Source organism: Pogonomyrmex barbatus, unplaced genomic scaffold (assembly GCF_055798465.1).
Source record: "Pogonomyrmex barbatus isolate J1 unplaced genomic scaffold, ASM5579846v1 scaffold8, whole genome shotgun sequence".
In the NCBI taxonomy this organism is placed as follows: Eukaryota; Metazoa; Arthropoda; class Insecta; order Hymenoptera; family Formicidae; genus Pogonomyrmex; species Pogonomyrmex barbatus.
Window position 1 is genome coordinate 4,052,282 of NW_028297182.1, and position 19,291 is coordinate 4,071,572.

Here is a 19,291-nt window from a genome sequence, read left to right on the forward strand (position 1 = left end):
CCGCGGTGTGCCTCATTTTGGCAGAATGAGAGGGCACGAAAATAAACATCCGGATATCACACGGCAAAATGAGGCTTCGCAAACTGACGAGCGATATACAATATCGCAGCGAGGAAAGCGGGACTGTAGTTTGTACGTTCAAAATGCGTAACATTTTCAAGGGTGAACTGCTCATGAAATAATTCTCAATTTACGAGGAAATAGTTGACAAGTCTCCGCAAGAGAGACTTTTATATATATGTATACAATATAAAATTAAGTTCTTAATAAAAATTAAGTAAATTAAGTTAATTAAGACTTAACTAAAAAAACTGCATATATATATATATATATATATATATATATGTATATGTATATATATATATATATATATATATATATATATATATATATATATATAATATGTATAAAATGACTGAAAATTGCCGCTCCGAGAAGAATGTTTTAATATTACAACATTAGCCTTAACAATCAGATTATAGCTGAATTCCGTAAAGCGCATATGCGCACATTTATCTATAGTTCATATCATGTATGTAATGAAATGCACGCTTATATCGTTATAATTTTCAATTTTCCTGTAATTAATGAAGTAGTCAATATAATTCCTGGAACATTATTTCGATTCCTTATGCGTCAGAATTGTGATGCAAAATTCAATTTGTTTTGTCATAATCAAATAATTATAACATGCGCTTTTTCTTTATTCAGGATTTTCCTATACGGAAGACTTACACATAAAATAACGTTGCTGCAAAAAAATTGCTGGAAAACGCATTGCGCACAATACAAAACAAATATTACGTTATTTTATGGCAGGTTATCCCGCTAGCTCCGTCGAATAAATAAACGTAATAATCCATGTGAAATTTTCTACGTATGTAAAAACCGCCAACGCGCGAATACGTTTATGACAATGAAATAACAATCGGGATAACGGTGCTTATGCGAATGTAATTGAAAATTTTACGTGAGCTCAACAAAATTCCTTGTTATAAATTGACGTCATTTCCTAGCAACGAATGCTTAGCAAACAATAATTTATCATATTTCGACGACACAAACGACCGCATTCATTTCATATATTAATCGCTTTACTGAGATAACTGGTTTATTAAAATTTCAAATTCTTTACGAGATACTTCAATAATTTATATGAATATATTTGTAATAAATATTTGTAATAAATTCAAGTCTTTTATTGCATATTATGTTGTGACATAAAATCTCAAAATTATGTATATATAAGAATTTTAAAAAATTTATATTGGTAAATTATATGGTATATTATTTTATTCTCTAAATGATTTATATAATAATAATAATAATAATAATAATAATAAATAATAATAAATTATAATAAAATAATTCCAACGCAAACAAAATATCAAACTTAATTAATTCAAAATTAATATAAATTAATGAATTAAATATGTATGGAACGTGCCGCAGAAAGTTACAAAATTATTGTCACAACACCCTTAATAATAATCATCGCGAGTAATGATTTTACAATTAAATTTTCTATTTACAATCGAAGAAGGAAATTTACACGCTTTAGACTAAAGAGACATTTTTTCTGTGATTTGTAGTCGCGTAATTTATTAATTCCAACACTTGATCTTTATGCAAACGGGGTATGCACGGGGGAAGGGGGGGAAGGGAGAGGCTGATACGCAGATAAACGCAGCTACTAAACCAGAAATATTTTTCTCTATTCTAACGCGTTAGACAAACAAATTGCATTCTGCCCCGTTTAAACTTTTCCATCACGACAATATCGCATTTTCCTGAGAACAACGGACGAATAAAACACCAGCTGCTGAATCGGCAGTTTTTATGCCGTATCGCGGAATGAAAATGTTCCTGCTTTTCCGAGTCGCGCGATATTTTGAGGATTTCAAAGGCTTTCTGGAGATTCTTGAAAATATTATTCCCCTCGCGAAGCTTCGCCTCGCGTAAAAGCTGAAGGAAAACATAAATATTTGAAAAAATATTTTAAAATATATTTGTAATATTGAAGTGAGCGAAGCAAAAGTTGCGAGTAATATTACCATTCGATACAACAGAGAGAAGGCGAATAAAGCCGTAAAGGCGGTATGAAAGCGGTACGATCATACGCGTGATTTAATCCTCTTCCGTTGATATATATATATATATCTTTTTAAACAATTTATAATTATATACATATTTTCACAGCTTTTATCTGATTACGGATATAATCGCGTGAGAATTTTAAAAAAGCTGCACGACGGTTTATCCCAATGATATATATATATATATAAATTACACAATGAGAGAATAAAATAAAATTCTATTTAATTCATTACCATTAACATTGTTTGAGTCAGCCGTTATTAATACGCTATTATATTACTATTTATAGCGATATTATTTATAGTAAAATATTCCGCTTTTTATATTAAGAGTGAGAAAAAGCAAGCGCGGATTCGTGCTTTGCGAAATGCGCGCGGTGAATTAGTCACGAGTGAGAAATTGCTCGGGAGGCAAAGTTTCTCGTGTCTCGCCCTTCATTGACCGAGGACAGGCAGAGTCCGAAACTATTACGGCCGATAAGAGAGACGCACAATGCGACGGTAAATTTTAGACACGGATGCGCCCGTCGCGAAAACTCGCCGCCGTCCACTCCGTGCTTATCTTCGTGCCTCCCCCATACTCGTAAACGTAAATGTGGACGTAAAGAATCGACGGTGCCGTTGCAGTGCGATATGCGGCGGCAGATGCGCGATTAGACGTCGCAGTTAACCCGAAGGAAACGCCGCGATTCTTTACGTTCAAGCACACTCGGGCAAAGTCAAGAAGCCGAGGAAAAGAAAGTTCTCAAAAACACGGATAACACAGTGGTATCGGTATTGTATACGGATTTAGCATTCAACCGTGAAATATTTAGGACTCCAACCATTTGTCTTATAATTTTCACGTTGACTAATCGCGCTTTTTTTTTTTTTAGAAAACACGAAGCTACTTTCTGTAAACAATTAGTACTGAAAAATGTAAAAAAATACAATCGCATGTATGCACAAAGTGGAGAGCTATTATTTTTATTTTCCTCTTTTTCATATCTGAAAAGAGTTTTCATGTCTGAAAAGAAAGTTTTTGAAATTCCATTTTTAAAAAAGTTTTGCTAAAGTATTTAAAAATTTAACCGAGTACAAATCTGAAAGTAATTTTGCTGGGCTATAAAAGTAATTGTGTAGGACATCTAAACGTAACATTATAAAATTTTTGAATATTCTGGTGTAACCAATTTAAGTAATTTCTACGTGATTACTTGGCAGCTCAACAAAATCACATTTGTATTTATCTTAGTTTAAATTTATTTTTAAATTTTTAGATAATTCAATAAAACATATGTCTACAAAGTTAATATAAAAATTCGCATATGTGTCGCGTTTTCGTCACATTTTCACTTTATTATTATTTCGAATTTCCGGTCGGTAGGAAATCGGTTTCGAATTATGAAAATCGGATTACACGGATACTGTCACATCCTCGATTACAATCAACTCGAGGCCCTTCACCCTTACGAGAGCGGTTTATTATTATTTGAAAGCTTGGCGAAAACAATTTTGGATGCGTTTGTCGGATCTCGCTTACGCGATTAAAACACGTCTACACACGAGTGTGGAGGTGGAAAATGCGGAAAACAAGAAGTCACCAGGTCGCCAGGTCGTTGAAGGATATTTACGCAGCTTGACTCACCTCGCGACGGCGGAGAGCGTGAAACTCGCAGCTCGAATCCAACGAGGGCGGAGGCGAGAAGCGTGAAGAGTCGCGCTGATTAATTAGCGACAATTATACGGCAGCTCTAAGATAATTAGCGATGCTTAACCCCGGCGTTGACTCGTCCAATCTTATTGCAAACGTTCCGTCGTGTATAAAGTGAACCGCACATGCTCACAGGCGCACAAACACATCGCTCGAAGGCGATGAAATCCCTTGTCCACGGTTAATTTAACAGCTGATATTCGGCAACGATTAATCCACAGGATCACCAGATATTACTCAGTTTTACGTCGGTGTTTATTGTTTATTATTTATATACAGACGTCACTCGAACGCGTTTATTAACGCCGCCGTTATTTGCTGTTGTCTCTAGGATTGTTTAAACTATATCGTTACCATCGCCGCTGATATTTTGTATCAAATGAAGCACCAGGCGACACGTCGCAACATAGTCTCTTCCATCGATATATCGATTTTTACTCTCGCAACGAAAAATAAATCACGTTTGAGTTCCACCGTTTGCCTCTCACTCACGGAATTGTCTTTGCGAGAGCACATTCGACGAAGTGAAGTTATATGATCGCTGAACTTTCCTGTATTCTCAGTATTGTCAGTATAGGTCAGTCGTATCTCTCCCTCGGTCTTTCCGAAGTTTTGAAGCTCTCGTTGTCTCCTGACAATTGTCTCTAAATCTCTAAAAACATTCACCAGTCCGCAAATAAAACTTGTAACCGATATACAATAATATAATAGAAATAATTAGATAATAAATAATAAAATTCAATTGCGTATGTATATATAAATTAACAATTATGATATTTAAATAATTAATGAGAAAGATAAACCCAATAAATAAACGTCGCTTAACAATGCGAAACGCCGAACAATTAACGCGAAAATAAATGTAGTATATTGGTTATAGCGAGAATAATGAACAATCGGTGAATAATCGACGTGGAAATAAATTGTAATCGCGAACACACGCACGATTAAAGTATCTAAGGACGCTAAAATCCGCGATCTCATCCGCGTCCGTTTAATTTTGCGTTTATTAATCCGTTAACGAACGATGAAACAACCGACGCGGAGAGAGGGAAAAAACTTAGGGAAAAGTAACGAGACTAAGGTAACCAATCTGCATTAAAGCAAACCCGGCATCGACGATATAAGATAATTAACGCGGAAATTCGGATAATTAACACGGGAACAACCTGGATGTTCAACCAGGTTGGACGCGAACCTTTTCGAAACCTTTCGCGCGAGAAGAGGCTCGTTCCCTCTTTCGAGGGATGCTCGAAATTCCGTGAGTAGCGTGAGGGAAAAAGCACGATCGTCACATAATTCTACCGCAGCGCGTGTATCGATTCTCAATCGCCGAGCCGCGTCCTAAGAGGCGTCTACGTTATCGCCGGAAGTGGAACCAACGTCGCAACCGTTCGCACCCTCGTCCCTATCGCGCCTCGTCGCGTTCGCGTCCATCCTTAGAAGGATCGTCATCGAGAGCCGTCACGTTTCGATCGACTTCCGCGATCATCACCGAGCCGGGCATCATCGTTTCGAGTTCGATTACATCCGTTCCGTTCATCACCTGCGATCGATCGGCCCGATCGATCGTTTCACTGTTCGCGCGAGTTCCGGGAGACGGCTCGGCGCGGGATCGTGATCGATCGAAGAGAGGAAGCGAGGAAGACGTCGAGATCGACCGACGGAGACGTCGTCGGGCGCGTCGTCGGAGACGTTTGGACGCGAGATCGATCGCGAGTCGAAGGAAGGACTCGCGGACGCGCGGACTTCACGACGGTGCGACGACAGGTGAGCCGTGTGTCATGATCCGATGAGGAACGATGAGAACGGATGGTTCTTGTGCAAACCGTACGACGGTACTGCGGACGGCCGGCGGCGCGCTATCGCGTTGGGAACCTGTCCCGGAGTGTTCCGTGCCGCGGCGCGCGGCTCTCTGCGTGCTAACTGGCGCAAGCTCCTCCGAAGCCGGGGACGGGACGGGACTGTGTGTGTGTGTGTGTGTGTGTATGTGTGTGTGTGTGTGTATCGGAGCGGTGGGACCCGCAAACGCGGCGGAAAACCCTCCCGCGCTCGGCGAGGAGGCCCGCCGATTATTCGGAAAAGGGGTACACGGCGGCGGCAACTCGCGCGCGGAGATACGGCGAGGGGGATAAAGCGATGACCGAAAATTCGTGCGCTGATTCCGCGATATTGCCGCAGCCGAGCCGACTCACTGTTCGGCGTGCCGGATATTAGCCAGCGGTACTCCCACGAGTACCGCATAGCGATGCGTTTGCTAAATTATTAATAACAGGCAGGCGGTAGCTTCAAACGATCCCTGCAGTTTGCGCCTCCGACGATTATTTCGACGATAATTTCTTGATACCGCGAAAATATAGATCGTTGTGCTTTAAGGGGGGGTGCGGGTTGTTATTACGCTGAGCGTGCGATATCTCATTCAATTATAATCCGCTAATTTCTGATAAAGCCCATGCTCGCAAATTTTTTATAAAATTCCCCGGCGGAGAATGCATCGCCGCTGATTACCTTCGGAAAAATGGAAAAACTTGAAAATTTATGGAACAGTAATAGGTAGAACGAGGAACAAAATGACCGTCCGTTTCTCTTCTCATAGATACGGGAGAGAGGGGAAGGTGGGAGGAATTTTGCAAATTATACAAACATGAGCGAATTGATAAGGATATTATATCTCGATAAGGATATTATATATTATCAAACTTGATAACTAAGATAAAAGAGATAACTAAGAAAAATAATTATGAAAATATCTTTACAACTCTCATATTTAATTGTTAAAAATTTAAGATACATTATTGATATTTTGCGATTAAGGCCAATAATAGAATATTGAAAATTTATTGCGGATTCTTCTTGATGAATTAAAACTTAAAATAACTCACTGTTAATTTATGAAAACATAGAAAATGAATAATATAAACGATCTCTGATAAAATAATGCAAAGTTTTTACATTTTATCTCTATCGGAGGCTTAAGTCATGAAATCAAATCGAAAAAGCATCCTAGTTTTATGGTGGATGAAAATATAAAGGTAACGTTGGTGATTTCTTTTTATCTGTAAAAAGGTCAATGAAGAATATGAAAATTACAGACGTTTTATAAAAGCAGTATAATCGTAGATAGTATAAGTTTTCTCTTCAAAAATAATTAAAATTAATTCTAATTAATTCAGGATTGCAGATTAATTTGTAAAGCGAAATAAAGAAAAAAATATGAAATCTGCTAAATTTAAAAAATATGAAATCTGTTAAAAAAAAAACCGCATAATTCATGTTTATAATTTTAGAATGTGCAGCATTCTGTACAACGTGAAAATGTCAGCGGTGCCTCAATAATACGAAAGGGGTCTGCCGATCGTGCGATCTTGTTCGTAAATTTAGATCCCGCTGCAACTTTTATGATCCAGCCCAGGTGTAGCTTTATAACGCATGAATGTGGCGAGAGGGAATATCGATGTCCCGATGTCTCCTGCAACTGCGACTAATGCCCTTGTTAGATTTTATTTATACGACGGGAGGATCGCGCGCCGAAAAGGAGAATGTTTCTAACGCGCAAATGCACTAAACGTACGCCGACCCCGTGAGATGCGTCCGCATAGAACCGTATTTGTTCTTCATCCGTCCAGGATCGAACGCGATCGATACGCCGACGTCGGTGTCTCTCGGCTCCGATGGAAGAAACGCTCTTTCACTCTTGAGCAGATCAGACAGATAAGTTTGTTTATCCGGGAGGGTGGCAGCGGGGGGAAACGGTGGAACAAGAAGTTTTCTTAAACACACACGCGGTGCAATCTATACCAAGACCTTATCTACTTGCAGGGTGACCCGTGGGACCTTAGGACAGTAGCACTCTGTGATACGGTAGTATCTCGCAGTAAATTTGACGTTGCCGAAAGTCCGAAGCGAGAACCGAAACGAGGTTGTCCTCTATTTCTTCGAATAATGCACGAATACCGTTTTTCCGGCGGGGGGGGGGGGGGGGAACAGTTACGTTAATTCTTGATCTATTCCGAAGATAGGTGAAAATGAAAGAAAAGAATGAATAAATACAGTAGATAAAAAATCCGGAAGATCCAACATAATGAAAAGCTAAATTTGTTTGCTGCGACAAAGAAAGGGCCGGAGTGCCGGAGTTTCCTCTTCATCTTGATTAATAAAGGCAACATTTCCGGGACGCGTGTCAGAAAAAGGGCTAATCAACTATTCTCTCTCTTTCTCTCTCTTTCTGTAAAACGCGCTCGTGCATATGCATCAGCCGACGTGCGCCTTGTGCATCTTTATTCCCGTGCACGAGGTATGCACGGTGTACGCGCGTGATACATTTTTTTAGGGCACCGCAAGCGAGCGAGCGAGAGGGAGGGAGGGAGAGAGAGAGAGAGAGAGAGAGAGAGAGAGAGAGAGAGAGAGAAAGGGAGGGTTGATAAAGAAATCTCAGTTCCGCGAGTGCTCGTACAGCAGAGTACCGGAAGCGACGTAGCAACCTAATTATAACAAAAACTTCTAGCCGCTCATTACCGGCTAAATACGTTTTCTCGTGCACATAGAACGACGCGTCGGAACATACATAGTGCTTGAAAAGTCGCGCACAGAATTTACAGGTATAACATTGTCGGAGCGGAAACAAGGCAGTCACGCGGTCACTAAGAGGAAAGTGAACAGAATATTTAAATACATCTGGATACGAAGAGATGGAAAGGTACACGTTGCTTAAATGGTCACTAAACGTTTTTTCCAGCCGATTAATGTAAATTTAATGTTACGAATTTTATACCTTAAAAATTTCCACGTTTGATTCTAAATTACTGATTTCAAAAATTTGAAGTTATTCAAAACATGACATTAAATTATCATTATTCATGTCAAGGAAAAATTGAGAAATACGTAATTCCATTTAAAGAACATTAATAATCATACAACAATATGAAAAAATATTTTCAACAAAAAAGACTACGTTTAATTTAGAAATATAATTCATTCTTTAGAAAATAAATTATATTTCATATACCTTGTGTTAATTTGAATTCAAGAATATGAACAATCATAATTTAATTACCCCATTTTATTTTATATAATTTATTTTGACTTGACTACAATGCGCTACTTTTGAGCGATTTATTAGTGAACTGAGAATGAATTCTTCATTGACGAATATCAACATATATTTTACATTTCTAATATTAATATTTCAATAGTTCATTAATATCAAATGATTAAAATTTATAAATAAGCTATTATTAATGTACTAATAATAATAGATTGCAGCTACAACAAATAACTGTAATTAAAGTTCGAAGTGAGAAAACTATAAATGAAAGAGAAGGTAGAATTTTCGCTAAGAAGAAATCTGAGTTCATCAGAAAATGTACTGTGTTAAAAGGAAAGGCAATTATCTTAGAGCATTCAGTGTAATTATCGTGCTATTTGTCAATACACGTAGTTTTCGCAATAACAATATATGGAATCAAAATAAATAAGATCTTTACGTTTAAATCTAAAGTCTATTTTATATGTAATATTAATATATATATTTATATATTAATAAATTTATATTTTATTTATTTTATATTTCATATTTGATATTAAATTTAAATTCATCTCTCGATGAGTTGTACGCGAATTACACATTCCGATTGTTCAATAATATAAAGGCGAACATTTCGAAATGCGCATCACCGAAATAGTGAAAAATATGAAGTTTCGCAATTGGCAGCTTGTTACGTAACGAAATAATTGTCGTATTGATTAAAAAATGTCACGTGCCGTTTATATCGTTGTGCATAAGAATATTTTTTAATTATTTCTATCTTCTAACGGCAAGAAGAATCGTAAAAATATGCATTACCCGTACTATGTATTATACAACGTAATAATTATTATTCGTATAGATGCAGTGGAAGCTACAGCGATTAAATCGAAATTAATCCCAATTAAATTCTAATGAATAGACATTTCATCTTACAAGTAGACGACACATTCACCATCAGATGGATGTAATATTAAGATTTTGTCGGTTATCAATAACCGTTTTTTCATGATAATCAGCTGATAAATCATACATTAATGCGCATAATTAATGAGACTCGATCGGATTCTTCCGTCATGTAAACATAATCGCTAAATGATAAATAACGGATAATCTCAGACATTTACTACGGTCTACGTAAACAATTATAAAACACTTATTTTTACTTTTGCTACAAGTTGCAAATGGATGTGTAAATCGAGATAATCTCCTGTCAAGGAGATCATAATCATTCGTATTGCAGTAAAACCTAGCAAAAGGAATATCGAGCGGTGTCGCTCCTGCGAAATTTGTGAATACCACCATCGTGGATGGTTAATTAAATGCCAGCGGTGATCGCGCTAATTAGGATAGCTACGGGCACTTGCACTTTCTCGCCTGGAACAGTTCGCCTCATCGGAATTTTGTTGGAGACTACATCAAACGGGAGGTTTTGCCAATCCCGCATAGTCTTCCCGATCTTCGCCGACCCATGATTTTGCCCGGCAACGCTCGATAGCTGTACACGAACAGTTTCGTATTGTTATACGCGTACACATAGGAAGTTTTTGCGCAGGGAATACCTAAGGGCGCATCCTTACGTGTCCTCGTCGCGCCGCCCCCCCCTCCTCCCCTCCCGGACCTCGTTAAAGCCGCTTCCGGGCTTTCGTATTGCGCTCGTTCACCCATTCACTGCCTCATTCGCTCTTTCCCCGCCCCCTCCCCCATCTGCCCCTGTTATAACTGGAAACATCGACGATACGTTTCCCAATTTTTATTCATTTCTTCTCTCTCTCTCTCTCTCTCTCTCTCTCTCTCTCTCTCTCTCTCTCTCTCTCTCAATTTCGAGATGGAAAGATTTCTTGCGCGGGATGTTATTAATCTCGCCACAGTTAAAAGAAATATCATATGAAGAAATGTAATTGTTAAATATAAAACGAAATATTATATATTCATCGCATTACAATCAATTGGCATTCTTTATTTGTTTGTCAGGAACATATATTACGTAGTACAATATAGTTGTATATATTTATAAAAATTCTTTTTCATTAACACTGTTTTATCATATATTTGTGACGTATTTATAGATTGTTGATGTAGTCCCTACGAATCTGTTTGTTCAAATGCATAATTCATACCTGTATTTCTTGTTTACTTTAATTTGTTACATTTATTATTTATTCGTGCTTTGGATGTGCACCTCACGATAATTCTTTGCCTTTAACATAAAATACGGACAGACGTAACGTTTTACATTTGAATAAAGATCCATCATCAGAATTATAATCTAAATTTCCTCTCGCCCGAGGATTAAAGAGCGTCAGAGATCGCAGAATAATATTCCCGAATTAAATATCTCGCCGTTTCAATATCGCTCCATTATAATATAAACTACATATATAACCGGACGAGAGAAATTGCGGATCACTCGTGGAATGATATTGCCGGATTGAGAACTCACCGCGTTTCAATGCGCTGCTCCATTAAAATACAAATCGGGTATATAATAAACAGTTGCGAGAGAAAAATTGAGAAAAAAATCACAAATATAATATCGCGGAATAATATTCTTATCGCGCGTACGTGTGCGTGTGGCGCGTCTCCGTGTGTCCGTCGACGACGGACTCATCAATTCCATATCGTCCCGTTTTTTTTTTCAATAATGCCGACATTAAGGGCGCGATGCACCAATGCACACCGCGTGGTGATTCGCAAACTAAGAAACTCACCCTTGAAAGCGTCGCACCTACACCGCCGCTGCTACAATACTGCGAGCCAGAGTGCGGACAAAGCTGGCGCGACGTTTTTTTGCGCTAACGCGAAAACCGCACCGTTTGCTCGTCACGGCGACAATAAAAAGCCGCGGTCGTACTGACGATCGATCGTAACCGGCTTGTCTTTTATAGTCTTTCGGAGCGCCGTGCAGCCCTCCTATTGATGAAGAGTAATCAGTCTCGAAGGCTCGCGGTACTAATGTCTTCGTTAAAAGCCCGGCTTGAGTCATCCCGACTTGGTAGGAAAATGAAAATGCGGAGAGAAACGCACAGGCCGCCGCTTGATTAAACGCAAACAATTCCGCATGACGATACACGCAACGATTATACACGCGTCGCTATATTGCAGATTGTCGCGCGCGAGCCTGTCGCGAGCGTGATTAAATATGATTAAATATTATTATGCAACGCGCAAAGCTGTGCAACTCGAACTTGTAAATAGGAAATAATAGTAGTCTTGGATATTTACATCTTCCTTCTTGTGAAGTATGAAGCTGTTTGAAGTATAATAACAAATAATTATATAGCTTGTTCTGCATTACCGCGTGTTTTGCATTTTTCGCTAATTCTTTATTATAAACAAAATTTTAATTTTTTTTTTCTTATTAAAAATTGTAAATAAGCTTAATGGCAAAGTTTAGTTTGTCAATAATTAAAACTTATATTTAAGCGTGAAAACATGAAATATACTCTATATACTTTAATCGTATATTTTAATCGTAAAGTGTCTAAATAAATTTGTTATAAAAGAAATATAAATCCTCTTTTATCTATATTATGTGCATAAATATTTCAAGGAAACAGAAACTCCTTAAGTTTAAAATATCGATATTATTTTCGTATGTGGAACAGTTAATATTGATTTCCGGTCGTTTTTCCGATTTGTATATTATTTATATGCATCACATATAAGCGCCAGCGATTCTGTGAACATTTTACACAGAGAAATAATTTCCATTTAAAAAAAAAAAAAAAAAAAAAAACCAACGTTAGAGAAACGTCGGAGCGATATAAATTTTATTACGGGCCGTGGCGAGTGCAACAAGCGTGTGTTATTCGAGTATTACTCGAGCATCTCGCGTGTTAAATGCGCTCACACATTAAAGTATCGCGCGCGAGTGTAGGTAGTGAAACGTTAATTACCGATGTAAAACGAATGTAACATTGCCGTCTGTTCGACTTGCGTTTCATCCATCCGGCTTATGAATATCCTTTGATCCGGAAACCTGTCCCGTCCCTTTTCCCCGAGATTTCGAATCAAATGGACGTTTAAACGCTATTTTCCCCCGATTAATAAAAACGGGTCGTCCGACGGCGTTATGACGGTTAATTCGTTAAAAATTTCGTTACGCTCCCGTCCCGTAATTTGCAAAAATACGTAATCGAGATACGGCTCGTCCCGGCGATATGTAATTTATTACACCGGCCATCGGTGTCATTTGCGTTCTCGCGATCGATCACCGACGATAGATTCGCGATGGTGGATTCGCGATTCTCGCACTTTACGTACCATCGACGTTGCCCTGATCGATAATACTGCAGCGTGAAAATTATTTCGCTATAAGGCTCGCGTTGCTAAAACAGAAAGTAGATGGATGGCGTCGATACGTCATCCGGCAAGCACAAAATGTAGGCAAATATGACTCATTGGCTGGAAACAATGGTATAAGCAGCTTTGGAGAAATGTAAGGAAAATTTATGGAAGTAAAGCGATATATAAAAACCCACTTATTTGATCACGTTGTTTATGGATGTAATAAAAAGAAAGATCCATAACTCTCCGTGTAATCTGATGATACACAGAAAAGCTCATCATTTACCTTTTTCTCATTAACCGATGTTTCATTATTTTTTCCATTGATCAATCTACACAACGTCACCTTTTTGATTCTGTGAGTCTCATTCGGAATAAGACTACTGAGTATTGTCAAAGAGAAGGGATTCTCGAGACTCGAATCTTCGCAAGTTTTTCGTAGTTGGCCGAGCAAACTTCGATCAAGATGAGCTCTCGATTGATTCACTTTCCTCATTTTATCACTTTGCAGACTATTATGTTGCCGAATAGTTAGATTACCCGATTGAACCAGTGAGTTCTGTGTTTGAAACGATTCCCGTGTCGGCGCACGGCGGACCAAGGTTCGACAGTTCCTATGGGATTGGTCACGAAATTCCTTCTAAAGTTAAGATTAGTTAAGGATAACTCGCGACGATCGAAAGAGCCAGACCTAAACTTCGCCTTCGTCCAACGACCTATGTAATATTTTTTCTCGTTTTTCTTTACACGCTGATAATTCGCGGGGACAATAACCTTTACGAAACGAAGCATCCCATCGACACGAAAATCATTTGCAAAATTTCAGATTTAATCGTCGACATAAATTATTGAAAAAAATCAAGAATTTGTGAAAGAAACGATTCTTGAAATCAAGAATCTATGAAAAATTCGGAAAAATCGAACGTGAGATTAAAAATTTATACAATGTTCAGAAATGTGCATGACTTTGTATCATTAAAGTATCAATATATAAAATCAATGTTCTATGAAATAATTCATAAAAATATTCATCTGGTGGTGAAAAAGGAAGATACATGTATATATTATAAAAAGTTTATATTTCTAAATACAAGAAGGAAAGAAGAAAATAATCCAATTTAGATTTAATTGAATTATTTGATTACGACCTATGATTATTATAAGTATTATTATAATATTAAGAAATTTTATTGATAAATGTACATTAAACCCATTAAAACTGAATTTTCTTATATGGTCCTTTACAGAATATCTCTCGTAAACTTCAATAGAACATTTTAAGATTTTTAATTAATTTATGGATTATGGATTTACGAATTCACGTAAAATATTTTTTGAGTATTCCGACTGATAATCTTTTATGTGATCTTAATAAAAATTCCACGGAGATATTTAACACCGTAATTATCGAGCCTGATGAAAAGTATATACGAGGAAGAAACCGCTTCCCTCGGTTATGGTTTAACTCGGTGATGGCAATTTTCGCGTGAGAAAATTTGGTTCTCGGTTCTGGCTTTGGTAATTTTCGTGATAGCTCAGACATCTTGATCCCTAGCTGACTCATGACGAGGCAACCCGAAGCTTCTTTGACACTTTGCTCATATAAGTGACGAAGGTAAGTCTTTACCGTGTACGGGTGTGGAATCACGTACGTAAGTAGGCGAAGTGTGCGCTTTTGGGCAACCAGGACGGGACATGTAAATTGGCAACGGGAGCGTTACTTCCAGCGCCAAGATAAGGAGGCTGGGACGTGATACGTGTGTAAATGTATTACATACTTACGACGTATTACATACATACGCATCGATACATATAAAGCTCCCATTCGCAACCGCAACTTCGTCTCGGTGAGATCCACAGCGGAAACAATTAAAGGGGATCGCATTCGAGAAGATACGGCAGATGGTTCTTGAGAGAGAGAGAGAGAGCAAAAGAATTAAATCTGATCGATCACGATATGCCGTTCCCACGCACTCTAGAAATGCAATCCTATTCCAATTGGGATTGGCCGGGATACGTTAATCTCAATGATCTCCCGTTAAAAAGATAATAAACATGTATGAGGTTTTAAAACACGTGATTGTTCTTAAAGACTCATTTAGCATCTATAATGGAGAGAAAGCGCGATTACTCTGCCGAGACATCCTGCACGAGAGACAAAAATGGCGGATGGAGCGAAACGGTCTGGGGAGAAATGCACAAATATGGAATGATATATAACTCATACGCGATAACTCATACGCGAAACGAATAGTATCCCGAGAATAGAAATATTCCTTTTAACTCTGCAAAGTTATAAGAAATATTCCTCTTAACTAAAATATGCTACACGCATATGGGGAAAGAGGGAAGATACCTAAAAGGTATAAAAATCTATATTTCCGCTGCAAAATTTTGTCGATAATATGCGAAGCATATTATTTATGAGAGAGATTTTGCCTTAACATTAATAAAACGAACCCACAGGGACTATACATTCATGAATAATAAATTAGAGATTTATGAATGACGATAAACGTAGACGCAGGGATCTGTGAAATCAAGGGATCTGCGGAATCAAGGATCTGTGAAATCAATTGATATCTTATTACTTTTGCAAGTCAGCAAAGTCAACAGTAAATTATCCAACGTACGAAAATATAGATTTTGTTTTATTGAAAAAATAAAAATTGCATACATTCTGTTATAATCAATATTTATTAAGAAATTGTTTTATATTAAGACTGTTATGTCTTATGTCATGAATTTGTATATGAAAATATTTTATTCATTTTTTTTTTTTTTGATATTACATATTCATAATGGGTTGCCGTTATTTTATCTGTCTCTTTTACTTAAGGCCAAGTATCTGTAAGAAGACGCGCAAACAATCTCTATGTTTGAACGTCGAATGAGATCAAGATGAATATCTGAATGGCGAGGCCAGTATCCTCCTTGCATTTTGCCATTACATTAAAATTAGATGAAAGTGACACGCGACAACGAGACAACGTTCGTGATGAAAATGTCAGATGACTGGAAATATTCCCGAGAAAGATGAGGAGAGAACAAGAGATACCCTTGCGCATGTGGGAATGTGTGTGTGTGTGTGTGTGTGTGTGTGTGTGTGTGTGTGTGCGCGCGCGCGCGCGCGCGCGCGCGTGTGTGTAAACCTTTATATATATTTATATATAAAGCGCTTGGTATGCGAGATAATTTGGAGTCTGGCTCTTTCCTCGGTATTCTTGTTCCAGATAAGAGGTTTACGGCTTCTATCCTGTCCTCTCGCTCTTCCCAACCTTCCCTCTCACGATCCTCCCTCCCTCCCTCCCTCTCTCTCTCTCTCTCTCTCTCTCTCTCTCTCTCTCTCTCTCTCTCTCTCTCTCTCTCTCTCTCTCTCTCTCTCTCTCTCTGTCGGTCCCTTTTTCTCTTCGGACTGCTTGCACCGTGCCGAGATTTATGCACTCGTCACACGACCGAATGCACAATTATATCATTCTTCTCTTCATTAGTGCGCACTCGTTGCTTACATTGTGCTTACAGGAACGAATACGCTAAATCCTTCGAGAAATGTACAATGGAAGATCCTATCGATCTGTAGAAAACATGTTACAAAATAGTCTTACAAATTCTGAAAGCTTACTCGAGTATACTACGAGTATAATAATTTTTATATACAATTATGACGTTATGTACAATAGATTCCATCCAAACTTTTCAATAAAAAAAAATACAAGTTTTACGATAATGATTTTTTTTATGTATCCTGTACAAATAATTTTAATGATAAAAATTTGATCAGATACATATCTAAAAATAATTTTGTTGAATTATCAAAATAGTAAATATGGTATTAACTAATTTTACTTAATTTTTTTACTTAAGCATGATGATACCAAAACTAAAACTTTTAACATTTCAGCAACTAACTTGAACATAATTATTTTAAAGGTTCAACAAAATTATTTTCAGATCTATATCTAACTAAATTTTTATACGCAATATCGTTTCATTCCGTGTGAAAGCACTTACAAGAAACTTATTTCATTTCTGCATTAATTTTTAAAACCGATCCGATAATCAAGAAGCGATTCCGCTTCTCTTTATGTAAAACGCTCAACTCGGTTCAATCAAGAAGATTTCTTTGTCGATACGTGAATTTACCTGCGCATTGCAGAAGAGCGATACTGTCAGGCGCACAAAGAGATCGAACAGGCACTAATTGCCTTCTATGCTCAAGCTATCTTTTCCCTTGTTCAGCACTTTTCCGTTATGGCAAAAGAAACCACGCTCGCGCGACTCTTCCGCTTTCCGCGGTAAAAGAACGATTTTAATTAAATCGCTTCCATGCTCTCTCGATTCCATTTGCGGCTTTCGGGGAATGCGTAACCAAATATTGTATAATCGGAGCTCGTTTGCTTGATTGGACGAGAAAGTGGAGGTTTACGTTTCATTGTCCTCTATGGATTCATCCGAATGCTCGGGAAAGGAAAAGTTAGATTTCATTTCTAACAAAATTCAATAAATGCGAATAAATATGTTTTATTTTTTGTCTGAAAAATTATATATGCATCGCATAAAACAAAGAGTTCTGTAAAATTTTAAAAACTTTATAAAACTTTACTTCATTACATAATTTTAATTATTTAACATTTGAATTAACTTGATATATAATAATTTGATATATAATAATTACATACTTATTAATTATTATTAATAAGTATGTAATTATTATTATTATTATTACAGGATATATAATCGTTACTAATTTATTTTGTTTTTGCATTATCGTATAGTTTGAACAATTAATGATCTAGATTTTGAATAATTAAATACACCCGGCGAATCCATTATAGGAAAAATATTTTTACGCGAGAAACAAATGTATCTCGTTAAAAAAAATCTCTCGTTCATTATAATTTCTTAAATTATTAATGATATAATTATTTAATTAAAATATTTTTGTTTTTATTATTATTATGTATGCACTTCTTTTATATTCTGCAGAATTTTGTTCACACACACACACACACACACACACACACACACACACACACACACACACACACACACACACACACACACAGTCAAATTTGAAAATTTAAAGCTATAAACACAGTTTACATTCTCAATCTCATATGTAAAAGAAAACATATTCAAGTATTATTACAAAATGCGGGAATTTCGTTACATGTTAACGTTTCCCGTTCGATCGCTTTATCTCTATCCACCTCGACCGGAAAAAAAAATGGGGTGAGCGAGTTCTGAAATACGCTGGGGGTAGAAAATACTTCGGTGCTCGTACGGTACGTGACTTATGGCGACCGTACGTATATCGTCAAGAACACCGCAGTTCCGGTGCCGTAGGAAGCGTCGAGTATGGAATATAAACTTTAACGGATGGCTTCTTCCTCCTGCTTCCTCGAGATCTGATCTAGAACGCTGATCTTGTCCTGTTCATACAGCATCCTCCAAACCAGATACCAAGGCATTTCACATCGCGAAGTTACCATGTATAATCCATCGGCGTAACGTCTACTCCAAAACAAACAATGTTTAAGCAAACGATAACAAGCAACGTTTAAAAATTCCGAGATGTAATTTGGACAGAAATTAAAACGCGATTTTCTCAGCGGAAAAAAAAGAAAGCGAATGACAAGTCGTTAGAAAAAGATGCAATTAATATTCCCGTTTTGATATTAAATATCTGAATTCTTAAATATCTAAAGAACTCCACGATTTTTACAATTTTAACATCAGAACTTTTCAACTAATTGTTCCAATTGACAGTACTAAAATGATCGAGAGAACCTTCCTCTACATTTTCGTGCCGAGAACGATTGTGATAAGTGAAATATGAACATGCTGTGTCATAACCAGCTTTTCCCGATAGCGAAATAATTGGCATACATCATGGTAGCTATATGGCAAATCCTATGTTAAATCAATGAAAATGTGATAGCAAAAAAGAATTATCAATTACATTTGCGTATTCCATTTTTGACGTAACCGGCAACAAGTGCATTTATTACTGCAATTAATTAAATGTTTGTTACGTATATTTTAAAGAAATATGTACAAAGTGCGGGGCTACTTACAAATTCCTGTTTCTACAAGTAAATTGCATTTACCGCTAATATTCGTTGTATAATAAATCACTGTGTTCACACGTGCATCAAATATGAGCCAACACATTCCATCTCTGCATCG

The 19,291-nt window shown here is 37.2% G+C and overlaps 1 protein-coding gene across 6 annotated transcripts in view; it reads right to left on the reverse strand.

Annotated features, from left to right (window-relative positions):
* The window catches only part of LOC105424142 (cysteine-rich secretory protein 1), a 53,379-nt gene extending 41,700 nt beyond the window's left edge, over positions 1-11,679 (reverse strand). Inside the window, exons 1-2 of one of the 6 annotated variants that reach the window (XM_011634213.2) lie at positions 5,624-5,764; positions 3,724-4,441 (exon numbers count right to left, since the gene is read on the reverse strand). The gene's annotated coding sequence lies outside the window, so the exon portion shown is untranslated. Of the gene's footprint in view, positions 1-3,723; positions 4,442-4,958; positions 5,765-11,523 lie in introns of those variants that run through there. The other 5 variants (XM_011634214.2, XM_089083841.1, XM_011634212.2 and 2 more) reach the window with 5 other exon arrangements.
* Positions 11,680-19,291: the final 7,612 nt, after the last annotated feature.